Raw genomic sequence first — 27,475 nt, 5'->3', positions numbered from 1 at the left:
GGGTAGGGAGCAAATATTTTCTCCCAGTCTTTATTCCGGTCATCATTTTGAAGTGAGCGCATTATTTTAAAAGATAAGAGAAGGCAAGTAAAGGAAGCTAATGCACAACTGGGATAACAAAGTTTTTTTAAGGAAAAAAAATAGTAGGCACTCCAGGAAGCCTGGGAGTGAGTGTCCATGGGGGAAGATTAATACTATATTTTATTTCTCCTCTTTTTATGAATTCAGCCTCCCCAGCCCCACACTTCCTATTGCTTATCGCTTCCCAAATGAGTAGGAAGTACTTACAATCTGAATTTTAACCATATTTGGCCACTTTCATGGTTGTGAAGATAGCAATGTCAGTGTCAGTGGGCATGATTTAAGTATGTTGAAGCATAATCTTGTAATAGGCTCTCATTCTTACAAATGTCACTTTGGACCTAGTTGTGTTTACTCCCGCATTAAGAGAGAGGTCTTGCAGGGATTCATTAAACCGGTGAATTTTTCATCTCACGATAAGTTTGCACTTGGCTTTGCAGGACATTTGTTTTAAACTGTAAGGGTCAGCTTTGTTTCTTCTTATCTTTTTCCACTCTGAAAACCTCACTCATATCTTTGCTCTCTGCTTTCTTAACTGTGTTAGGATAATTTTAGAATTTTGACTGGTGAATGTCAAATCTTGATCTTATAAACAAAAGGTTTTTATACAAGTAACATAAATAAACATAGTAGTAATTCATGAGTGAGTTGTATTTGACATGATTCTCAGTTTCCCTCCATAATAACTCTAAAATTTTGAGTCAATCTGAAATAGTGTGTAAACTCCTTTATTTTGACCACCAGTTTATTTATACTATTAAAACAATACTCTTATCTCTGCATATTTTCATGCAAGATACAGATATTCTATTTGGGTGATGTATTTGTTCTTGGCACATACTTTCTACATAGTTTTTGTACTAGTTGTTATCATTACCTACTTCAGACTCTTCTGGTAATTGCTATAAGACCAGATGGAGAAAAATCTTTTTTTCCTTTTTATTTAGGGATATTTTTATTTGTATGACTAGTACTACTTCTTTTATTACTTTTCTTGCTATCTAATTTCTTCTATCTCCTCCTTGCTTTTCTCTTTTCGTTCTATATATTCAGAACCTCCATTACTCAGATAGTTCCTAATTACTGATTTAGTTAAATCTCTTTCATTGCCTCTGAATTGCTTTCAAAATAAACCATTCTTTTTCACATCACTGGTTTCTCCAAGATTCTCTGTTCCAGAGTTTGGAGAACATCTGAAAATGAGACAAACCATAAAACCACCGGGGTTTAGGACATACATAATTTCCTGAATAATTTTCTTTCTACCTCAATTGGCAGCTTCTGTTCACAAGTAAAAGTGGTATGCTTTCTTATTATTGTTATTCTTAATTTATTGTTATTGTTTTTTAATTTAAAACTTTTTTAAATTTTTTAATTTTAATTAAAATTAATTAATTAAAATTATTTTTTGGTTGTTTTTATTTCACTCTTTTTGAAATTAATATATTATTTTTTATTAGTGAAACACCATGAGGTACAGTTGTAGACGTACAAGTTGTTGTGCTTGGGTTTCAGTTATACAATGATCGAGTACCCATCCCACCACCAGTGCCCATTCTCCACCCCCACCAGTCCCAATATCCCTCCCAACCCTCCCATCCACCATCCCACCCTGCCTCTGTGGCAGGGCACTCCCTTTTGTTCTATCTCTCCTTTTGGGTGCTGTGGTCTGCAGAAGATACATTGGGTGGCAATCATGTTCTGTCTATAGACTACTTTCAGCATGCATCTCCCATCCTGAGCGGATCTTCCCAGCACCCTTTATTTGGTGCTCCCTTCTCTATCTGAGCTGCTTTTGCCCCTAGAGTGTGCGGCTGGCTTCTAAGCCATGGAGTGAACAACCTGGTATTTATCACAGCTGTTCTTGGGTGTTAGTCTCTTATTTTGTTACTTTATGTTAACCAGATGAATGCAATCTTTCTATGTCTGTCCCTCTCTTTCTGACTCATTTCGCTTAGCATGATATTTTCCATGTAGTACCACTTGTATGTAAATTTCATGACTTAATTTTTTCTAACTGCTACATAGTATTCCATTGTGTAGATGTACCACAGTTTCTTTAACCAGTCATCTGTTCTCAGGCACTCAGGTTTTTTCCATATTCTAGCTATTGTAAACAGTGCTGCAGTGAACAAACAAGTGCAGATGTCACTTCAACTATACTTTTTTGCCTCTCCGAGGTATCTTCCCAGGAGTGGTATTGCTGGGTCAAATGGGAGCTCAATTTCTAATTTTTTGAGAATAGTCCGTACTGTTTTCTAGAAGGCCTGAACCAGTGGGCATTCCCAACAGCTGTGAATGAGGGTCCCTTACTCGCCACATCCTTGACAGCACAGGTTACTTTTGTTCTTTTGGATGTGGGCCAGTCTCTGTGGTGTGAAATGATATCTCATTTTTCTTTTGATCTGCATCTCCCTGATGATTAATGATGTACAGCATTTTCTCATGTAACTTTTAGCCATTCAGATTTCTTCTTTGAGAAAGTCTCTGTTCATTTCATTGCCCCACTTTTTGATGGGGTTGGATGTTTTCTTCTTGTGGAGTTCAACCAGTATTTTGTATATCCTTGTTATCAACCCCTTGTTGGATGTGTATTTGGAGAATATCCTTTCTCCAAATAAATAAATAAATAAATAAATAATAAATAAACAAATAAAAATAATTAAAAAATATTTTTTTAAAAAGGGGCTGGAGTGATAGCACAGTGGGTAGGATGTTTGCCTTGCACGTTGCGGACCCAGGTTCGATTTCTCCTTCCCTCTCAGAGAGCCTGGCCAGCTACTGAGAGCATCCTGCCTGCATGATAGAACCTGGCAAGCTCCCAGTGGCATATTTGATATGCCAAAAGCAGTAACAACAAGTCTTACAATGGAGACATTACTGGTGCCTACTCGAGCAAAATCAATGACAATGGGAGGACAGTGCTAAAGGACAGTGCTACATTTTTAAAAAAAAATTGAGAGGTGTGTAGGGGGAGCCCAAGCCGGGAGCCGCTCCTCCCTCACAGCCTCTTGCCTTTTCCCGCTGAACCCCACATTTCCAGCTGGAGGCAGCTGCCACAGCTCCCTGGGACAGTCCATCACCTAATCGGCCCCACCCCTCCAGGTGTGTAGGGGGAGCCCAAGCCCAGAGCCGCTCCTCCCCCCAGCCACATGCCTTTTCCTGCCAAACCCCACATTCCCAGCAGGGGCCAGCTGCCCCAGCTCCCTGAGACTGTCCATCGCCCCTCCTCCACTACAGGATCATGGGTGGGAGTGTTCCTGGGACTGGAAGGGGGCGTGGCCACTATGAAGGGGCGTGGCCTGCCGGAAGTGGGCGTGGCCTTCTCCTGGATTGGCGCCTGCTTACATGGCCACAGTTATATTTCCCAATCCAAGCACTCAGGACTTTTGTGCCACACGTTGTAGCCTAATACCGACCAAAGATTTCTGATCACTTCTACTAAAATACAACAACATCCCACTCGCCTACTCCATTTCTAAAAAAAGACCTGCATGAAATGAGTTGTACAAGCTCAATACTAAAAAGCACCTCCTCCAAAGCTTCACTCAATGTCGGTTATAATACAAAGAATAACACTTGATTGAGAAGAAGGTCGGCCTCGAGAAAGGGAGAAGGGTGGCTACATTCGACCATCCTTATCCAAAATCCTTTCCCACGATAAGAGGTAACAGTACCTGTGATTTCAGGGTTCTCCCTCTAGGAAACCAAAACAACATGAAGAAACAGTGCAAAGCTCAACTACAAGGAGAATATGAAGAAAAGAATCCCGAGTCCTCAACCGAGGTTGTCCACAATTATGCTCTCTTCGATAAAGAATTCCAGGAGGAAATGCAGAGGGTGTTCAAGGATCTACTCAAAGAATCAATGGAAGAGATATCCAGAAAACTAAAAGAAGAAGGGAAAGAAACAATGGAACAGATAGTCGAGAAAATACAGGAAGAAATGAGAGCAGAAATAAAAAAGCTACAAAAAGAAGTGTCACAAATAAAGGATTCAGTAGATGAAATTAAAAAGTCATTAAGTGCCCTTAGCAATAGGATAAGTGCAGCTGAAGAGAGGATCAGCGAGCTTGAAGATGAGCAACAGAAATCCCATCGAGAAAAACAAGCAATAGGAAAAAACCTCAAAATGGCTCTAAGGATAATCAGAGACCTAGGGGATGACGCCAAGAGGAACAACATTAGAATCACTGGAGTACCAGAAGGACAGGGAGACAACCCCAATGAAAAAGCTACAGTCAAAGAAATCATTGCTGAAAAGTTTCCAGAGTTAAGGAAGGCAGACATCCAGATCCAAAGAGCCAGAAGGGTACCAGCTAAAAGAGACCCCAGAAAAAAACACCCCAAGGCATATCATAGTCAGAACGATGGATGATGTGGACAGAGACACAATATTACAAACAGCAAGGTCAAAGAAGGAAATTGCATACAAAGGAGCACCCCTTAGATTCACAGCAGACCTATCAGAGGAAACCCTCAAAGCCTGACGGCAATAGTGGGATATAGTGAAAAAACTCAACGAAATGAACGCCTCACCAAGAATACTCTATCCAGCTAAACTCTCACACAAATTCGATGGAACGATACACCACTTTGTAGATAAACAACAGCTCAGGAACTTCATAGACTCAAAACCAAATCTAAAAGAAGGACTAAAGGGGCTCCTGTAAGATAAGAAGGAAAACACATATAAACACAACCAACTCCTACAAAAAAGATGGCACAAAACACCGTGACAATAATCTCCTTAATGCCAATGGTCTAAATGCACCTACCAAGAGACACAGAGTGGCAAAATGGATCCAGAAACTGAAACCAACATTCTGCTATCTACAAGAAACTCATCTGAACAATCAGAGCAAACACAGACTCAAAGTTGAAGGATGGCAAACACTCCTGAAAGCAAAAAGCTCCCTCAAAAAAGCTGGGGTGGCCATACTAGTATCCGACAACATTAATTTCAGGCTGAAAAAGATTAGAAGGGACAGAAAAGGCCATTTTCTCTTCATCAAGGGATACGTAAAACAGGAAGAAAACACACACTTGAATGTATACGCACCTAATGAAGGAACAGCTAGATACTTAAAACAACTGCTAACAGATTTTAAGGAGGACATTGCTAGCAACACAATAGTAGTTGGAGATTTCAACATCGACTTATCAGCTCTGGATAGATAAACAAGAACAAAACTCAGCAACGAAACATTGGCTTTGAATGAAGAAATAGAAGAGAAAGGACTTGTAGACCTATACAGGGCTTTACACCCCAAAAAGAAAGAATACACATTCTTCTCCAGTGCACATGGAACATTTTCCAAAATAGACCATGTGCTAGGCCACAAAACATACCTCAAGAGAATCAGGAAGATAGAAATAGTATCAACAATCTTTTCAGACCACGATGCACTGAGGATAGAAGTGAATCACACACAGACACGGAGAACCAAATCAAACAGCTGGAAACTAAACAACTCACTGCTGAACAACGAGTGGGTCAGGAGGGAAGTCAAGGACAAAATCAAAAGGTACCTGGAAACAAATGAGAATGAAGACACGAGCTACCAGTATTTATGGGATGCAGATAAAGCCATATTAAGGGGAAAATTTATAGCTCTGCAAGCATACCTCAAGATGGAAGAAAGGATGCACATAAACAACTTGACTTCACAGCTCAAGATCCTAGAAAAGGGTCAACAGAAGAAGCCCAAAGGAGGCAGAAGGAAAGAGATCATAAAACTTAGAGCAGAAATCAACGACATGGAAACCAAAGAAACAATCCGAAAGATCAATGAAACTAAGAGTTGGATCTTCGAGAAAATAAATAAGATAGATAAACCACTAGAATCACTCACAAAGAAACAGAGAGAGAGAACCCTATAAACTAAATAAGAAATCAGAATGGGGATATCACAACGGAAACTAAAGAAATTCAAAAGATCATCAGAGACTACTTTGAAAGTCTGTATCCCACGAAACAAGAGAATCTAGAAGAAATGGATAAATTCCTGGATTCCTATAATCTCCCAAAGCTTAGTCAAGAAGATATGGAATACCTGAATAGACCTATTAATATCAAGGAAATTGAAACTGTAATGAAAACTCTTCAAAAAACAAAAGCCCATGTCCAGATTGATTCACTAGCGAATTTTTCCAAACATTTAGAGAGGAACTACTGCCAGTCCTTCTCAAGCTTTTCCAGGAAATTGAAAAAACAGAAACTCTCCCAAACAGTTTCTATGAAGCCCATATCTCTCTAATACCAAAAGGAAACAAAGACACCACAAAAAAAAGAAATCTACAGGCCGAGATCCCTGATGAACAAGAATGCGAAGATTCTGAACAAAATACTAGCAAATAGAATTCAACAACTCATCAAAAAGATCATACACCATGACCAAGTGGGATTCATCCTGGGGATGCAAGGATGGTTTAACATTCGGAAATCAATCAACATAATCCATCATATCAACAAAAGGAAAGATAAAAACCATATGATCATATCAGTAGATGCAGAGAAAGCGTTCGACAAGATCCAGCACCAATTTATGATGAAAACCCTCGCCAAAATGTGGATAGAGGGGACTTTCCTCAATATAGTTAAAGCCATCTACCACAAGCCTACAGCAAGCATCATGCTCAATGGGTAAAAACTGAGAGCCTTCCCTCTAAGATCAGGGAAGAGACAAGGATGTCCACTCTCTCCACTGCTGTTCAATATAGTACTGGAAGTACTTGAAATAGTGAGTAGGCAAGAAAAAAATATTAAGGGCATCCAGGTAGGAAAGGAAGATATCAAGCTCTCACTATTCGCAGATGATATACTATACTTAGAGACCCCTAAAACCTCTACCAGGAAAATCCTAGAAACGAGTGACTTGTATAGTAAAGTTGCAGGCTATAATATCAATACACAAAAGTCCATGGTTTTCCTATATGCAAATAGTGAGAGAGAAGAAAATGACATGAAGAAAACAATCCCATTCACAATTGTACGCCAGAAAATCAACTACCTAGGATTTAGTTTAACTAAGGAAGTAAAGGACCTGTACAAAGAAAACTACAAAACGCTGCTTCTTGAAATAAAAGATGACGCGTGTAAATGGAAAAATATCCCCTGTTCATGGATCGGGAGAATTAATATTGTCAAAATGGCAATACTTCCCAAAGCACTGTACAAATTCAACGTGATCCCTATTAGAATATCCATGGCATTCTTCAAAGAAATGGAGCAAACACTGCTGAAATTTATATGGAACAGCAAGCCCCCTCGAATAGATAAAGCAGTTCTTGGGAAAACGAAAATGAGAGGAATTAACCTCCCGAACCTCAAACTCTAGTACAAAGCAGTAATAATTAAAACAGCATGGTACTGGAACAAAGGCAGAGCTGCAGACCTATGGAACAGGGTTGAATATACTGACATCTCCCCTCAAACATATGATCATCTAATCTTTGATAAAGGGGCAAGAAATGCGAAGTGGAGTAAAGAAAACCTTTTTAACAAATGGTGCTGGCAAAATTGGACAACAAAATGCAAAAACTGGGCTTAGATCTCTGCCTAACTCCATGTACAATAGTAAGATCAAAATGGATCAAAGACCTCAACATCAGACCAGAATCAGTAAGCTACATTGAAGATAAAGTTGGCAAAACCCTCCATGACATTGAAGCTAATGGTATCTTCAAAGATGTCACGCCATTGTCCAAGCAAGCGAAAACAGAGATAGACAAATGGGACTATCTTAAACTAAGAAGCTTCTGCACCTCAAAAGAAACAGTGACCAAATTACAAAGACAATCTACAGAATGGGAAAGGATATTCTCCAAATACACATCCGACAAGGGATTGATATCAAGGATATACAAAGTACTGGTTAAACTCCACAAGAAGAAATCATCCAATCCCATCAAAAAGTGGGACAATGAAATGAACAGAGGCTTTCTCAAAGAAGAAATCCGAATGGCTAAAAGGCATATGATAAAATGCTCTACATCATTAATCATCAGGGAGATGCAGATCAAAACAACAATGAGATATCATTTCACACCACAGAGACTGGCCCACATTCAAAAGAACAAAAGCAACCTGTGTTGGCACGGATGTGGCGAGAAAGGAACCTCCTTCACTGCTGGTGGGAATGCTAACTGGTTCAACCCTTTTGGAAAACAGTATGGACGACTCTCAAAAAAATAGAAATTGAGCTCCATTTGACCCAGCAATACCACTCCTGGGAATATACCCCCGAGAGGCTAAAAAGTATATTCGAAGTGATATCTACAGTTGTTTGTTCATTGCAGCACTTTTTACAATAGCTAGAACATGGAAAAAACCTGAGTGCCTGAGAACAGATAACTGGTTAAAGAAACGTTGGTACATCTACACAATGGAGTACTATGTAGCTGTTAGAAAAAAATGTCATGGTCAGTCAGTCACGGTCCTCCCATTGTTCATCGATTTGCTCGAGCGGGCCCAGTAACATCTCCATCATGAGACTTGTTGTTACTGTGTTTGACATATCGAATACGTCACGGGTAGCTTGCCAGGCTCAAGCATAGGAGTAATCCCTGAGCACTGCTAGCTGTGCCCTCCCCTAAAAAAGTAATGAATAGAAAAAATGAAGTCATAAAATTTACATACAAGTGGTACTACATGGAAAATATTATGCTAAGTGAAATGAGTCAGAAAGAGAGGGACAGACATAGAAAGATTGCATTCATCTGGGTAACATAAAGTAACAAAATAAGAGACTAACACCCAAGAACAGCTGTGATAAATACCAGGTTGTTCACTCCATGGCTTAGAGGCCAGCCGCACACTCTAGGGATAAAGGCAGCTCAGATAGAGAAGGGAGCACCAAATAAAGGGTGCTGGGAAGATCTGCCCAGGATGGGAGATGCCTGCTGAAAGTAGTCTATGGACCGAACATGATTGCCACCCAATGTCTATTCTGCAGACCACAGCACCCAAAAGGAGATATAGAACAAAAGGGAATGCCCTGCCACAGAGGCAGGGTGGGCTGGGGGATGGGGGGTGGGAGGGATTCTGGGATTGGTGTGGGTGGAGAATGGGCACTGGTGGTGGGATGGGTACTCGATCATTGTATAACTGAAACGCAAGCACAACAACTTGTACGTCTACAACTGTACCTCATGTTGTACAATACTCTCGGTAGCTTGCCGGGCTCTCCGAAAGGGGCGGAGGAATTGAACTCGGGTCAGCCGGAGCGATAGCACAGCGGTAGGGTGTTTGCCTTGCACGCAGCCAACATGGCCGACCCGAGTTCGATTCCTCCGCCCCTCTCGGAGAGCCCGGCAAGCTACCGAGAGTATCTCGCCGGAACAGCAGAGCCTGGCAAGCTCCCCGTGATGTATTCGATATGCCAAACACAGTAACAACAAAGTCTCCAATGGAGACGTTACTGGGCCCGCTCGAGCAAATCGACGAACAACGGGAGGGCCACTAATAAAATAAATAAAAAAAATAAAAAACAAAAAAATTTGAGATGCTGTACTTATGGTACTTGTACATTTGATAGTGTTATACCCAAGGTCATACTTGTTATTTGTGCCAGGGATTGTACCGTTTAATGTAGAACAGTGCTCAGATTGAACCATGGATCTCACACATTCAAGGTAGTTGACTCCCCCAACTGAGCTACATCCCTGGGACCTGAAATTTCCTTGTTAAAGAGCCTTTCTCCAGTGACCAGAGAGATTAAGGCAATTGCATTGCTTTCAGTCAATCCAAGTTTAAAACCTAGCACCCCAGACACCAACCAGAAGTAAGCCTTGAGTACTGAAGTGTTTAGCTTTAACAAAACAAGGACCCGATCTCCAAATAAAGTTATATAATATGACATGTTATGAGTTAGTACTTTAACATATGAATTTTGCTCAGAATTTTCTAATTTGGACATCTAGTAGTGCTTGGGGGCTACTTCTAGCTTGTTGCTCAGAGTGCTTCCAACAGTCTTCAGGGAACCATGTGTTGTCAGTGATTGAGCCCAGGACTTCAACATGCAACATATGCATTTTAACCCTTTGAGCTAACTCCAAGGTGCAACCCATGCATTTTAAAGCTTCAAAATTTATTCCAAACAACCTTTTGGTGCCGGAGCAATAGTATAACAGGTACGGAATTTGCTTTGCATGAGGCCAACCCATTTTAATCCCCAGCACCCTATCTGGCCCCATTGAGCACTGCCAAGTGTGATCCCTTAGCACAGAGCCAGGTATAAGCCCTTAGCGCTGCTGGGTGTGGTCAAATAAACAAAATAAAAATTCATTCCATATCACCACTTTAAAAATTATAGCTATTATCTTGTGAAAATATGTTTTGTCAATGACAGTTTTCAGCAACAATTTTTTAAAAAATTTTATTAGTGAAACACCATGAGGTACAGTTGTGGACTTACAAGTTTTTGTGCTTGGGTTTCAGTTATACAATGATTGAGTACCCACCCCTCCACCAGTGTCCATTCTCCACCACCAATGATCCCAGTATCCTTCCCACTACACCATACCCCCCATCCCATCCCGCCTCTGTGGCAGGGTTTTCCCTTTTGTTCTCTCTCTCCTTTTGGGTGCTGAGGTTCGCAAAAGAGGCACTGAGTGGCAATCATGTTAGGTCTATAGTCTACTTTCAGCATACATCTCTCATCCTGGGAGGATCTTCCCGACAGCCTTTACTTGGTGTTCTCTTTGCTATCTGAGCTGCATTTTCCCCTAGCATGTGTGGCTGGCCTTCAAGACATGGCGTGAACCTTCTGGTACTTATATCAACTATTCTTGGATGTTAGTCTCCTATTTTGTTACTTTATATTCTGCAGATGAATGAAATCTTTCTATTCCTGTCTCTCTTTCTGACTCATTTCACTTAGCATGATACTTTCCATGTAGTAGCACTTGTTTGTAAATTTCATGACTTCATCTTTTCTAACACCTGCATACTACTCCATTGTGTAGATGTACCAAAGTTTCTTTAACCAGTCATCTGTTCTCGGGCACTCAGGTTTTTTTCAGATTCTGGCTAGTGTGAACATTGCAGCATAGAAGTGCAGATGTCATTTGGACTATACTTTTTTTGCCTCTCTGGGATATATTCCCAGGAGTGGTATTGTTGGGGCAAAGGAGCTCAATATCTAATTTTTTGAGAATCGTCCATACTGTTTTCCAAAAGGGCTAAACCAGTCGGCATTACCACCACAAGTGAAGGAGAGTACCTTTCTCGACACACCTGTGCCAACACCGGTTGGTTTTATTTTTTTGGATGTGGGCCAGTCTCTGTGGTGTGAGATAATATCTCATTGTTGTTTTGATTGGCATATCACTGATGATTAGTTATATAGAGCATTTTGTCATGTGCCTTTTTCCCATTTGGATTTCTTCTTTGAGAAAGCTTCTGTTCGTTTCATTGCCCCATTTTTCTTCTTGTGGAGTTCGACCAGTTCTTTGTATATCCTTGATATCGACCCCTTGTTGGAGGGGTATTGGGCGATTAATCTTTCTCATTGTGTAGACTGTCTTTGTATTTTGGTCACTGTTACTTTTGAGGTGCAGAAGCTTCTTAGTTTAAGATCGTTCCAATTGTCTATCTCTGTTTTCACTTGCGTGGCCAGTGGTGTGGCATCTTTAAAGATACCATGAGCTTCAGTGTTGTGAAGGATTTTGTCAACCTTGAATTCAGTGTCCCTTATGGATTCCGGTCTGATGTTGAGGTCTTTAATCCATTTTGATCTTACTTTTGTACAAGTTATTAGGTAGAGATCTGAGCTCATTTTTTTCATGTAGCTGTCCAGTTTGCCAGCATAATTTGTTAAAGAGGTTTTCCTTGCTCCACTTCACATTTCTTGCTCCCTTATCAAGATTAGATAATCATATGTTTGGGGGTTATTTTAGTATATCCAACCCTGTTCCATTGAACTGCAGCTCTGCCTTTGTTCCAGTACCATGCTGTTTTAATTATTACTGCTTTGTAGTAGAGTTTGAAGTTAGGGAGTTTGATTTCTCCTACTTTCTTTTCCCCAAGAATTGCTTTAGCTATTTGTGGGTGCTTATTGTCCTTATGAATTTCTGGATTGTTTTCTCCATTTCTTTGAAGAATATCATGGGTTTCGTTATAGGGATCAAATATGTACAATGCTTTGGGGAGTATTGTCATTTTGACAATATTAATTCTCCCGATCCATGAGCAGGGGATATATTTCCATTTTCTCGTGTCCTCTTTTATTTCCTGAAGTAGCGTTCTGTAGTTTTCTTTGTACAGGTCTTTTATTAAGTTAGTTAACCTGATTCCTAGGTACTTGATTTTCTGGGCTACAATTGTGAACGAGATTGTTTACTTTATGCCAGTTTCTTCTCTCTCATTATTTGCATATAAGAAAGCCATGAACGTTTGGGTATTGATTTTACAGCCTGCAACTTTACTATACAAGTCTATTGTTTCTAGGAGTTTCTTGGTAGAGGTTTTAGGGTTCTCTAAATATAGTATCATATCATCTGTGAATAGTGAGAGCTTGATTTCTTCCTTTCCTACCTGAATGTCCTTAATATCTTTTTCTTGTTTAACCACTATTGCAAGTTCTTCCAGTACTATATTGAACAGCAGTAGAGTGTGGGCATCTTTGTCTCATGCCTAATCTTAGACGGAAGGCACTCAGTTTTTTCCGCATTGAGAATGCTGCTTGCTGTAGGCTTGTGGTAGATGGCTTTAACTATATTGAGGAAAGTTCTTCTATCCCCATTTTGGCCAGTGTTTTCATCATAAACGGGTGCTGGATCTTGTCAAATCCTTTCTCTCCATCTATTGATATGATTATATGGTTTTTATATTTTCTTTTGTTGATATGATGGTATATGTTGATTGATTTCCAAATGTTAAACGATCCTTGCATCCCTTGGGTGAATTTCACTTGGTCATAGTGTATGATCTTTTTGATGAGTTGTTGAAGTCTATTTGCTTGTATTTTGTTCACAATCTTCACATCCGTTTTCATCAGGGATATATTCCTGCAGTTTTCTTTACTTCTGGTGTCTTTGTATCCTTGTGGTGTTAGTTGTGGGCTTCATAGAAACTATTTGGGAGAGTTTCTGTTTCTTTAATTTCCCATGATGTTCTATTTAAATGTTTTGAAAAATTCACTGGTGAATCCATCTGGACTTGGGCTTTTGTTTTTGGGAAGACTTTTGATTACAGTTTCAATTTCCTTGATGTTAATAGGACTATACATGTACTCTAGATATTCTTGATTCAGCCTTGGGAGATTATTGGAATCCAGGAATTTATCCATTTCTTCTAGGTTTTCTTGTTGCATGGCATACAGACTTTCAAATTAGTCTCTGATGATCTTTTGAATTTCTTTGGTTTCTGTTGTGATATCCCCCTTCTCATTTCTGTTTCGGTTTATTAGGGTTCTCTCTCTTTCTCTGTGATTCTTACTAGTGATTATCTATCCTGTTTATTTTCTCGAAGAACCAGCTCTTGCTTTCGGTTTTGTTTTTTTTTTTGGTTTCTATGTCGTTGATTTCTACTCTAAGTTTTATGATCTCTTTCCTTCTGCGCGGTTTGGTCTCCTTTTTTTTTTTTGGTCCTTTTCTACGATCTTGAGCTGTAAAGTCAAGTTGTTTATGTGGGCCCTTTCTTCCTTCCTGAGAGATGCTTGCAGAGCATTTTCCCCTTATCACGGCTTTAGCTGCATCCCATAGGTTCTGCTACCTAGTGTCTTCATTCTCTTTTGTTTCCTGGTATCTTTTGATTTTGTCCTTAACTTTCTTCCTGACCCACTCGTTGCTTAACATTGAGTTGTTTAATTTCCAGTTGTTTGATTTGGTTCTTCGTGTCTGTGTGTGATTCACTACAGTCTTCAGTGCATTGTGGTCTGAAAAGATTGTTAATACTACTTCTATCTTCCTGATTCTATTGAGGTATGTTTTGTGGCCTATCATATGGTCTATTTTGGAAAATATTCCGTGTGCACTGGAGAAAAATTAATATTCTTTATGGGGCTGGAGCGATAGCACAGTGGTAGGGCATTTGCCTTGCACGCAGCCAACATGGCCAACCCGAGTTCGATTCCTCCACCCCTCTCGGAGAGCCCAGCAAGCTACCGAGAGTATCTCACCTGCACGGCAGAGCCTGGCAAGCTCCCCGTGACGTATTCGATATGCCAGACACAGTAACAACAAAGTCTCCAATGGAGACGTTACTGGGCCCACTCGAGCAAATTGATGATCAACGGGAGGGCCTTTACTTTACTTTTACTTGGGGGGGTGTGTAATGCCGTATATAGGTCTATAAGCCCTTTATCATCTATGTCTTCCTTCAAAGCCAATGTTTCTTTGCTGAGTTTTGTTTTTGTTCATCTATCCAGAGGCGATAAGGTGATGTTGAAGTGTCTGGGTACTATTGTGTTGCTAGCAATGTCCTTAAAATCTTTTAGCAGATATTTTAAGTATTTAACTATTCCCTCTTTAGGTGTGTATACATTTAAGAGTGTGATGTCTTCTTGTTATACGTATGTCTTGATAAATAGAAAATGGCCTTCCTTTCTAATCTTTTTTAACCTTTAATTTATGTTGTTGGATACTAGTATGGCCACCCCAGCTTTTTTGAGGGAGCAGCTAGCTCCCTCAAAAAAGTTGGATTTTTTTCCACCCTTTATCTTTGAGTCTGTGTTTGCTCTCACTGTTTAGATGAGTTTTTTGTAGGCAGCAGAATATTGGGTTCTGTCTCTGAATCCATTTTGCCACTCTGTGTCTCTCTTAATTGGTGAATTTAGACCATTGACATTGAGAGAGATTATTATTATGGAGTTTTGTGTCATCTTTTTGTAAGCGATTATTATGCTTGTAGGGTTTGTCTTTTCTTACATTGTCCCCTTTAGCCCTTCTTTTAGGTTTGGTTTTGACTCTATGAAGTTCCTGAGCTGCTGTATATCCACAAAATAGTGTACCGTTCCTTCGAGTTTGGGTGAGTTTAGCCGGATAGAGTATTGTTGGTGAAGCGTTCATTTCAATGAATTTTTTCGCTGTATCCCATCATTGCCTTCGGGCTTGGAGTGTTTCCTCTGATAGGTCTGTTGTGAATATTAGGGGTACTCCTTTGTATGTGATTCCCTTCTTTGACCTTGCTGCTTTCAGTATTGTTTTTCTATCCGAGGCATCCATGATTCTAACTATGATATGTCTTGGAGTGTTTTCGTTAGGATCTCTTTTACCTGGTACTCTTTGGGCTCCTTGAATCTGAATGGCTGCATTGTCTAGCTCTAGGAACTTTTCATCAGTGATTTGTTTAACCATAGCTATTTCATTGGGCTGTTCCCCTGACCTACTGCTACTCCAATGATTCTAATGTTGTTCCTCTTGGAATCATCTACTAGGACTCATTCGCTCTAGAGCTATTTTGAGTTCTTTTGCCATTGTTTGTTGTTGCCTGTAGGCTTTGTGTAGCTGATCTTCTAACATACTGATTCTGTCTTCAGCTGTGGCTATTCTACTGTTGAGGGCACAGATTGAGTTTTTTTTTTATTTCATCTACCGAATCTTTTACTCATGATATTTTCTGTGCATACCTTTCCAATTTCTGCTCTCATTTCTTCCTGTATTTTCTCAATTCTCTCATGTCCTCCTTTAATTTACTGGATATCTGTCTCACTGTTTCATTGAATTCATTGAACATCTTTATTACTGCATATCTGAATTCTTTCTTAGAGAGGTTCCTTAGGTGAGTAGCACCTTATGAGGCTTTTGAAGTCTGTACATTTTCCTCCCCTCTGGTGGGGATTTGCGTTGTTTCTTCATGTTTGTTTTGGTGGCATGGAGACTGCGATGTTACACAAGATTGCTAGGTGTGAGTGATTTACCCGCGCCTGGCCCAAAATTAGGCTACCCCTACTTCTGAAGAGGCCACTCTCACTTCTGTAGAAGCCACTCCCCCTACAGGTACCTGGTGTGTGTGGAGGGTACAACCTGGGGGTGGAAATAGACCGGGAACGGCGTTGGGAACGAACAGGAAGAGGCTCAGGGATGTTGAGCGCCCCAGGGTTCTAGAGGATGCTTGGGGCATGTTCGCAGGGAAAGCCAAGTCCCAAGTTCGAATGACTGATCTTGGGGTCGAAGAAGACAGGGTCCAGTGTTGGGGATGAACAAGAAGAGGGTCAGGGATGGTGAGTGTCCCAGGGTCCTAGAGGATGCCTAGGATGCATATGCGGGTACAGCCAACTCCCAGGTTTGAATGACTGTCAGCAACATTTTAATGGTTACATCTTCCATTGTAAAACTATACCACAGTATATTTAACTAATTCCAATATTTTTCAATAATATATAATGCTTTGATTAATATTCTTGTATATTTATTAGCATATCTGATTATTATATTGGCTAGATTGATTAAAAAGTTATTGGATGAAAAATTATGATAATTTTCTATTTTATAATTCTATACTGTAAAGTTATTTTCCAGAAAGTATGTACCAGTTTACATTCATGCTAGCAAGGAAAAGAGTGAAATAGACTATCGAATAAAATACTGATAAGAATGAGAAAGGAACAATTATTTTCTCTCATCATCATTCCAGCCATCGATTACTAATAAGTAAGAATATTTCACACTTTTGTCATCTGCTTAGGTGTTCTTTTGTGAACTCTCCCCACCCAGTAACACATATGAATCTATGATAATATTATGACTAAAAGTAGTTTCTACTTTAAAGAAAGAAATTTCATAAAAAGTCAAATTCCAAAGAATATAATGGATCAAAATTCAAGTATATTTAGTCTTTTCTGTGGAAAAGACTTGGCATTTCTTATGGGCTGCAAGAAAGCTTGCCAGAGAAGAATCTAGCACAATCCTTTTTTTTGTGGGAAATCTGTTGTAGGCATAATTCTATCACTTATAAATATAGATCACGGCAGAGCCTGGCAAGCTATCCGTGACGTATTCAATATGCCAAATGCAGTAACAACAAGTCTCAAAATGGAGACGTTACTGGACCCGCTTGAGCAAATCGATGAACAACGGGAAGACAGTGTTTGTTTTTATAAGTATAGACCTGTGGAAAAGAAAGGATGTAAGAGCATTGGCTGAGTAAAGGCTGAGCTAGATGCCTGTTTCACGAGGAAAACCCCTAGGAGAACACACAGATATACAAGTCATAGGGCTATAACTAAAAAATATTTAGAATTTGTGTGATGTTGGATATCTGATGTAGAGGAGCCACACGTGTTTTATTAGTGTCTAAAAGCCTTTCCTCAGTGGTCAAAGTTGATGCCTTAAAAGTACTTGCAGTAGGGATAAACCCTCTTAATTCAATGAAAGACATGCTTATCTATTTAATATCAGAATTATTTAATGTCCAAGGATCCACACCTAAAATTAATTGATTCATGTCTCTGTACAAATGTTAGACAGCTTTCGGGTAGAACTCAGTTCTCTTTCAACACCACAATTCTATTTTAATGCCAGAGATTTCTTAGGATATGAAAACTCTCCCCGTGTGAGAGAAATTTCAGTGGGTAAATAATTTTTAAATGAAAATTCATAGTGGAGAAACTGTATCTGTAATGGATAAGTTATATAAGTTAGAAGCCATGTTTAATCTATCATCAAATAATCTGTAAAGGGAAGTTTATTTATGTATGTAAAAATAAAAATATGCTTTCAGCAGAATTTCAGCCCTAATTGTCAATAGTAAAGAAAAATATTTCAGGTGTACTGAACCTGAAATGCTGTTCAACCAGAATTTTACTCAGCATCAGACATATATATTGGCAGAAATCTTTCTAATGTAGTAACTGTGGGAAAGTGATAAAATTTTACTAAATTTTGGTAAAAGGAAAAATGATTCATAATAAAAGTTAATTAAAATTATTTCCATTTATTTTGCATAGTTATATAACTTGGCATATGGTATATATCTGCTATATTCCAAGAACTATTTAGAATTTTGGGGGGAGGAATACCTGGCGATGCTCAGGGCTCTGCATTCATGAATTACTTCTGGCATTACTTGGGGGACCATATGGGATGCTTGGGGTGTGCAAGGCAAGTACTCTACGGACTCTTCAGTCCCCAAAAACTATTAAGAATTTTACATAACGTAATAATTTAACTCTGAAACAGTCATACTATATGGAATCTCATCCTTGTTTTACTTGTGAATAAATTTAAAGAATTAGATGAAAAAACTTCCCCAGTGTCATATAGCTATCACTAAAAAACCTAGGGTGTGAAACCTGTGCAATTTTCTTGTTTTTATATTTATACTGGCAATGGATAAATCTCCAGATATGATGTTAGTTTTTACTACTACTAAGGAAATATTTCCAATTAACACATAATTGTTAAGTGCAATGAATTTTGGGTGTTCAGTCAGCTTGGGAAACCAACTTTGGGAAATTGCACATTGTACTCCATAAAATAAGTGACTCTCTTTAAAAGGGATAACCTCTAATCATGAAAGATTTGATTAATAACAAAATTCTCTTCTCAGATGTCTACTCTAACCCCAGGGTCTGCGATTGTCTAGGACATCTTCATTATCATGACAGTGAAAGTGTTAAAACAGCTCTAAGAAATATCAAGTAGGAATATAGAACAGATAAATGTGCCTGGAGCTAAAGAAGAAGAATCAGATCATTTTAGGAATTATAACCAGAAATGTCAAAAGGCAACAATAGAATATAGCCCATAAGAAACAGAAAAGCTAGACTATGTGGTTGTGATTTTTTTCTCTGGATGAGTATAAATACATGGGCTGCAGTGATAGCACAGCGGTAGGGCATTTGCTTTGCATGCAGCCAGCCCGGCTGAGCCTGGTTTAATTCAGCCCCTCTCGGAGAGCCTGGCAAGCTACCGAGAGTATTCAATGTGCCAAACACAGTAACAAGAAGTCTCACAATGGAGACGTTATTGGGCCCACTCGAGCAAATCTATGAACAACGGGAGGACAGTGTTGCTGTGTTGCATAGTATTCCACTGTGTAGAAGCACCAAAGTTTTTTTAACCAGTCATCTGTTCTTGGGCACTCGGGTTTTATCCAGATTTGGGCTATTGTGAACAGTGCAGCAATGAACATACGAGTGCAGATGTCATTTTGACTATACTTTTTTTTTTGCCTCTCTGGGTTATATTCCCAGGAGTGGTATTGCTGGGTCAAATGGGAGCTCAATTTTTAATTTTTTGAGAATCGTCCATACTGTTTTCCAAAAGGGCTGAATCAGTCAGCCTTCCCAAGAGCAGTGAAGGAGAGTCCCTTTCTCACCACATCTGCGTCAACACCAGTTCCTTTTTTCTTTTGGATATGGGCCAGTCTCTGTGGTGTGAGGTGGTATCTCATAGTTGTATTGATCTGCATCTCCCTGATGATTAGTGATATAGAGCATTTTCTCATGTGCCTTTTAGCCATTCGTATTTCTTCTTTGAGAAACTTTCTGTTCATTTTATAACCCCAGTTTTTTGATGAAGTTGTATGATTTCTTCTTGTGGAGTTCAATCAGTGCCTTGTCTATTCTTGATATTAACCCCTTATCAGATGAGAATTGGGTGAATATCCTTTCCCATTCTGTAGACTGTCTTTGTATTTTGGTCACTGTTTCTTTTGATGTGCAGAAGCTTCTCAGTTTAAGATAATCCCATTCTTTTACTCTGTTTTCCCTTGCTTGGCCAGTGGCGTGTCATCTTTGAAGATACCGTTAGCTTCAATGCCGTGGAGGGTTTTGCCAACCTTGTCTTCAATGTACCTTACAGATTCAGGTCTGATGTTGAGGTCTTTAATCTATTTGGATCTGACTTTTGTGCATGGTGTTAGGTTGAGGTCTAAGCCCATTTTTTGCAAGTGGTTGTCCATTTATGCCAGCACCATATGTTATAGAGGGTTTTCTTCACAAGAAATGGTAATAAGTTCACTTTTATATTCCTTTACTTTAAGAAGGCTGCACAACGTAGGAGAAAATATCCAGGTTTGAGAACGAGTTATCTAGGTTTATTGGTCAATTTGACCACTCTTTTACTGTGTAATTCATTAAATCAATAAATCTAATTGTCCTGTTATTCACTTTTTAGGATATATCATATCAAATTGTTAAGATCTGAAGGATTGTAAGAGACATAAAACGTCTAATACAATATTTGGTAGACAGTACACAATTCATGAAAATTTCTGTTTTTTTTTGTCTTTGGGTCACAGATAGTGATACTCAGAGCTTACTCCTGGCTCTACACTCAGGGATTATTCCTTGAGGTTCTTGAGGGATCATAGGGTTGCTGGGTATTGAACCTGGGTTGGCTGCATGCAAGGCAAGGGCCCTACCCACTGTACTATCTCTCCAGACCCTATTTTAATAGCCCACCCTAGTGTGCTATAAATGTTTTTCATCCCTTTTGAGATAGTATTCTCTTTAGATTATAGGGATTCTGTTTATGTGGTACAATTATATGAATTGGACAAAAGATGTCGTAGGAAACAAAAATGTCTATAACGTACATATGAATGAGACCGTGCAGAATTATGCAGCATGCTGTGTTGGTAGTGGGTGTATGGGAAGCCTCAGATGAGTAAGGGAAATACCAAGAAAAATTTTAAAACATACTAAGAGAGGTAGAGAGGTTACTACCAAATCTGTCTTGCTTGTCCCACCACAACTGGTGAAATGCACGTGCACGTCAGGAATCAAGAAAGCCCAAAGAAGCTCCTGCATGGCATGCACATTGAAGTCCTGACCTCCACCCAGGTTGTCAAGCTTGTTTGCTATTGTTGCAGAAAAGAATTTTAGGAGAAGATGAATGGGGAAGCAGACAAACTTGATAAACGAAATGTGAAGGTAGAGCGAAGAGGGACCACATCCAGAGGGACTGTGGTTGTGTAGGGCATAGAGAAATTATGTAATTACTTAATTACTTAAGACTTATACAATATTCATTTGGAGTAGCACTGTAGCACTGTCCTCCCGTTGTTCATCGATTTGCTTGAGCAGGCACTAGTAACGTCTCCATTGTGAGACTTCTTACTGTTTTTGGCATATCTAATTTGCCACGGGGAGTTTGCCAGGCTCTACCGTGCGGGTGGGATACTCTTGGTAGCTTTCTGGGCTCACCAAGAGGGATGGAGGAATCGAACCCAGATCAGTCACGTGAAAGCCCTATACACTGTGCTATCGCTCCAGCCCACCTTTAAAATTTTAAAGGAGTAGCCTTTAAAATTTAAAAAAATTATCTTAATATGACTTTTGTTGACTTTTTGGTTCATACCCAGTGATGCTCGGGGGTTACTCCTGGCTGTACTCTCAGCAATTACTTCTGGAAATGCTTGTCAGACCATTAGGGATGTGGTGAATTGAACCTATGTCAGCCATATACAAGGAAAATGCCCTTCCCACTTGTACTATTGTTTCAGCGCTTTAGTATGTCTTTTATAAATTGCATTTTACTTTAAGCACCATGGTACAATACTGATAATGGCAGGATTTTATGAATAAAATATTCCAACACCACAACCTGCACCAGAGTGTCAGCTTCTCTCCACCATAGCCCCAATGTTCCCCTCACCCATTCCTCCTAGCCAGCCTTACCCCCCCCCCACACACACACACATTACACACACACATACACACACACACTGTATTATACTTTCTACTAGAGACCAACTCTCAGTTCTGGTTATTTTGGGTATTTTTTGTTTCTTTACTATGTTTCTTTGTATACATATATGAGGTAGATCATTCTCTATCACTTTCCTTCTGACTCACTTCACTCACCATGATAACCATGATAACCACCAGATCCATCCACGGAGCAACAAATTGCATAATTTCATCTTTCCTTGATGTAACCAAGTAGTATTCCATTGTGTGTATGTATCATAGTTTCTTTTTTTAATTAATGAATTTAAATGATTATTGGAATGATTAGCATTGTCAAAATGGCAATAGTCCCCAAAGCATTATGTAGATTTAGTGAAGTTTCTATAAGGATACCCATGACGTTTGTCAAAGAAATAGATTAAACACTCCTGAAATTCATAGAACAATAAACACGCAGAATAGCTAAAGTAACCCTCGGGAAAAGATGGGAGACATCATCTTCCAACTTCAAACTGTACTATAAAGCAGTAGTAATTAAAACAGCATGGTGTTGGGAAAAAAGCAGAACGGCAGAATAGTTTTGAATATCCTGACACAGACCCTCGAGTATATGATCACTTAATCTTTGATAAAGGAGCAAGTAATATGAACTGGAGCATGAAAGTCTTTCAAAAGTGATGCTAGGCAAGTTGGGCAGCTGCATGTAATAAAGTGAACTCAGACCTCTTTGTAATGCCATGCACTATAGTCAGATCAATTGGATTAAAGACTTTAGCACAAAGCATGAATCCATAATATAAATGGAGGAAAACATAGGCAGAACGCTTCATGACATTGAAACTAAAGACATCTTCAAAGATGAAACCACACTGACCAAGCAATTGGAAGAAAACATAAACAAATGGGACTACATTAAGACACTTCTGCACTTGAAAAGAAATGGTGCCCAAGATATAAGAAATCCCAGGAATGGGAGAAATACTTACCCAGTACTCATTAGATTAGTGTTAATATCCAAGTTATATTAGGAACTTGTAGAAATTTACAAGAAAAAACTCATTCAATGCTGTCAAAAAATGGGGATAAGAAATAAAAAGAAATTTCCTCCAAGAAGAAATTAAACTGGCCAAAAGGCACATGGAAAAAAGCTTTACAGGGGGCTGTAGCAATATCACAGCGGGTAGAGCGTTTGCCTTGCATGCGGCTGACCCGAGTTCGATTCCCAGCATCCCATATGGCCCCCTGAGCACCGCCGGGAGTGATTCCTGAGTGCAGAGCCAGGAGTAACCCCTGAGCATCGCCGGGTGTGACCCAAAAAGCAAAGAAATAAAGCTTTACATTGTTAATCATCAGGAAGATGCAAATCAAAACAACAATCAGAAATCATCTCACACCACAAAGACTGCAACACATTTAAAAAAAAACAAGAATAACCAGTGCTGGTGCAAATGTGGGGAAAAAGGGACTCTCATTCATTGTTGATGGGAATGTCAACTGGTCCAGCCTTTTTGGAAAACAATATGGGTATTCCTAAAAATTTAAAAATTAAATTTCCTCTTGTCCCAGGAATATCACTTCTGGGAATATACCCTGGGGACCCAAAAACACCAAAAAGCAAACAAACTGCACTTTTATATTCATTGCAGCACTATTCACAATAGCCAGAATCTGGAAGCAACCTGAGTGCTTGGGAACAAATGACTGGATGAAGAAACTATTCTACATCTATCTACACAATGTTACACAGCCACCAGAAAAAATGAAGTCATGAAGTTCACTTATTAATGGATGAACTTTGAGAGTGTCATGCTCACTCAAATGAGTCAGAAAGAGAGGGACAGACATAAAACGATGTACACATTTGTAGGGTTTTAAAAAATGTAGTATGAGACTAATATACAAGGACAGTAGAAACAAGGGACAGGAGGATTCGTCCATGGTTGGAAGCTTGCCTCAAGTGGTGGGGGGAGAGGGCAGTTAGGATAGAGAAGGGATCACTGTTGCAATGATAGTTGTAACTGATTATTCTGCATAAGAATTGAGGTTGAGGTTAAGTAAAGAAAAAACATGATAACCTTTCAGTAGCTGTATTGCAAACTATAATGCCCAAAAGAAAGAATGAGATAGAGAGAAAGAAGAAAAGTGCCTGCCATAGAGGCAGGTTGGGGCTGGGGGTCGAGGGAAACTGGGAACATTGTTGGTGGCAAATGTACTCTGGCGAAGAGAAGGTTCTTGAAACATTGTGTGACTGAAAATCAACGAAGGACAGCTTTGTAACTCTGTATCTTATTGTGATTCCATAAAAAATAAAGAAATATGACTTACAAACACTTATTTTTCCTGTCACCTGTTTTTGGATATTTTAGTTGTTTCCAGATTTTTGCCTAGCTTGAATAGTGCTGCAATGAACATAAGTGTGCAAATGTCTTTTTTTGGCATATTTTGGTTTGGGTTTGGGGCTACACCATGTGGTGCTCAAGGCTCCTGAGTCTGGGCTTAGAGATCACGCCTGGTGGTGCTTGAGAGACCATATGTGCTGCCTGGGATTCAACCCTGATCAACTGCATGCAAGGAAGTGCTGTACTATCTTTCAGCCCCACAATCGTCATTTGGTAGCACTGTTGCACTGTCCTCCCGTTGTTCATCGATTTTCTCAAGCAGGTACCAGTAATGTCTCCATTGTGAGAGTTGTTGTTACTGTTTTTGGCATATTGAATACACCACGGGGAACTTCCCAGGCTCTGCTGTGCGGGCAAGATACTCTCGGTAGCTTGCCGGGCTCTCTGAGAGGGACGGAGGAATTGAACCCAGATTGGGCCACGTGCAAAGCAAATGCCTTACCCACTATGTTATCACTTCAGCCCTTGGCCACCAAATGTGTTTGCATCCTAATATCAAGAACCTCTAGCATGCTTCCAGAAATAGTAAAAGGGATGTTGTATGATTATGTTGAGAATTTTGAGATTAATGAATTATTTCAGAATTATTATTGATTACTGGGGTGTGCTGTGGGGTGTGCTAATGTTGCGTGAATATTCTTTTGGTCGGAGGTGCAGAGACAAGACACGTGATAGCAATGCAGAGATCACAGAGGGCCAAGACATCGATATGGCTCTAGGCAAAGAGCAACTGCCAGAGGCCTCCTTTTATTCTATTTTTTACCAGTTACATCCTAATGGGTAGTTGGAGGCAAGGTGGCACTGATGCCAGTCGAACCCCTCACACTCTCCCGAACCTGGCTCACCATCTTACTCTGGATGACGCCCACGCCAGGCATGGAATTCCGTGTGTGATCCCTGCTGGAACTCTGCATATGATTCTTGCTGGACATCACTGGCTGCTTTGCGGGATTAAGACAGAATGGCATTAGTAGGGCAAGGAAAAACGGCGGCAGCTGCCACAGCATCACCACCTCCCCCGGCCGGGCCGAATCACAAAACCATCAAGCATGGAACAGTGACAGTAGCACGCGTGATGGCTTATCCACTGCAAGACACTGTTCACCAACCACCGAGTGACTTGGGACTCGGCACAGGTGCTCAACCTGGCACAGACCTTATGTGATGGGGTCTTGCTCTGTCAGCTATTCAACGACCTCTGGGCACACTCCTTCCACCTGATGATGATCAACCTGAGGCTGCAGATGCCCCAGGTGCTGCCTGGAGATGCAGGCAGGTGTGTGTTGTCAACGTGCAAATTGTTGCAGCAGGCCAGTCAACAGGAGCTGACATTCAGTAGACTTGGAACACCTGGAAGGACAATTAGAGATTGCCCCAAAAGCCAAGCCTCCATCCCCTTACCCCAGAGAGCCCGGCAAGCTACCAAGGGTATCCTTCCCACATGGCAGAGCCTGAAAAGCTACCCGTGATATACTAAATATGCCAACAACAGTAGCAAAAATGGGTCTCATTTCCCTAACCCTGAAGGAGTCTCCAACTGAGTTAGGAAGAATGAGAGGGCTTGTAGTAAGCAGACCACGTGCAAGTCAATGGGCAGGAAGGCACCCTGCAAACAGTTGGCCACCAAGGCGGCAAGCAAAAGTGCACCAGCCATGGGCAACATAAAGAAGCCGCCCGCTACCAGCTCGACACTGTGGTGCTGTGTGAGATCTGCCGCTACCAGAAGTCCTCCAAGTTGCCTATCCACAAGCTACTGTTCCAGCAGCTGGTGCGCGAGATCGCACAGGACTTCAAGACTGACCTGCCCTCCCAGAGCTCGGCCGTCATGGCACTGCAGGAGGCCTGTGAGGCCTACCTGGTGGTGTTTTTCGAAGATACCAACTTTTGCACCATCCACACCAAGTGCATAACCATTATGCCCAAGGACATCCAGCTGGCATGCCGCATCCATGGAAAGAGGGCATAAAGTTTATGATGCTCAGATCTCAGGGCTGGGACAAATGAAGACGCTTCTGCTGCCCACTTGAGCAAATCGATAATTAATGGGATGACATTGCTACAGTGCAGTGCTACATCCTAATGACTTCATCACAGAGGAAGACTCACTAGCAAGAGTACAAGCAGTTATAGGATGAGCATTGGTCAAAAGAACATCAGGCTATACATTGTCTTGTCAAAGCTATGTTGACAAAGCTATGTTCCAATGATTAAAACGTCAGAAGAATATATGGAGTTGGACATGTAGGCTGTACAAATTACATCCCCCACGTTCTTGTGCTTGGTTACACATAGAACAAAGAGAAGGTTCATACTGATATTTAAAGGTCTATCCAGATAAAGGATGTGTAAGAAAGGGGTAAACTCGCCTACTACAGATGGAATCCCAGTGACCAAGAGCTTCCACAAGAGCTTCCACCCAGGTATGTGGGTTCCAGGACTACATCTTCAGGCCGCATGGTGGCAGAGGACCTGGGCTGTCCCTCCTCGGATCCTCGCCCTCCCAGAAGACTGGCATTTATGCCCACAATTAGCCTCCGGGCACCATGTTAACGCACCAACAGCCCTGGCCTAGAGACACAGCAACAAGTCCCAGATGACACCACAGCACCGGAGATCTCTCTGGGCCCCATACTGAACCAATATCACTGGGACACCCCAGATGGAGCAGATGCAGTCTTCCCACCTAATCCAGATGGAATCCTGGTGACCAAGAGCTTTCAAAGCAAGGCCTAGGTATACGGGTTTAGGACTAAATCTCCAGGATGCATGGTGGCTGAGGCTCTGTATTGTCCCTCCCTGGGTCACCACCTGGCCAGAAGACTGCCTGTCATGCCCACAATTTACCCCCAGATACCATCTTAAGCGGACCAACAGCCCTGGCCCAGAGGCTCCCAGTTGAATCCCAAAATGGATTAGTGCCACACGGAGATGTCTCTGGAACCCAACCATTTAAAATCTAGAAATTTACATTTACAATCTTGCCCATGTGAGGTCTCATGATATTCGAAATGAGCTATGAAAAATATATTATCTAGTGTCTTCCCCTGGCAGGTAGACTTGAATAGTGGTGGGAAAATTCGAGCAAAATTAATGCCCCAAATTAGAGTATTGGGGAAATTGTCTGCCATAGAGGCAGGGTGAGAACCGCAATGTGTATGTATGTGAGTGGGGGGTGATACTCGGTACAATGGTGGTGGAAAATGTGCACTGGTGGAGGGATGGGTGTTTCATAATTGTATGGCTGAATCTCAAACATGAAAGCTTTGTAACTCTCTATACAATACAATACAATACAATTTGTAACTCTCTATACAATACAATACGATACAATAAAATAAAAAAGTAATGTGGAGTTCATGCCCAATTCAATCAGCTTAATCAATGGCTAAACAAATAGTAGTACTCCTACATTATT

At 40.5% G+C, this 27,475-nt stretch overlaps 1 pseudogene; it reads left to right on the top strand.

Annotated features, from left to right (window-relative positions):
- LOC130036708 (histone H3.1-like) overlaps positions 1-26,026 on the top strand; it is a 48,901-nt pseudogene extending 22,875 nt beyond the window's left edge.
- Positions 26,027-27,475: the final 1,449 nt, after the last annotated feature.

This window comes from Sorex fumeus, unplaced genomic scaffold, assembly GCF_029834395.1.
Source record: "Sorex fumeus unplaced genomic scaffold, SorFum_2.1 ptg000065l, whole genome shotgun sequence".
Taxonomy (NCBI): Eukaryota; Metazoa; Chordata; class Mammalia; order Eulipotyphla; family Soricidae; genus Sorex; species Sorex fumeus.
Note: the sequence above shows the minus strand (reverse complement) of the source record. Positions and strands in the feature narration are given on the sequence as shown.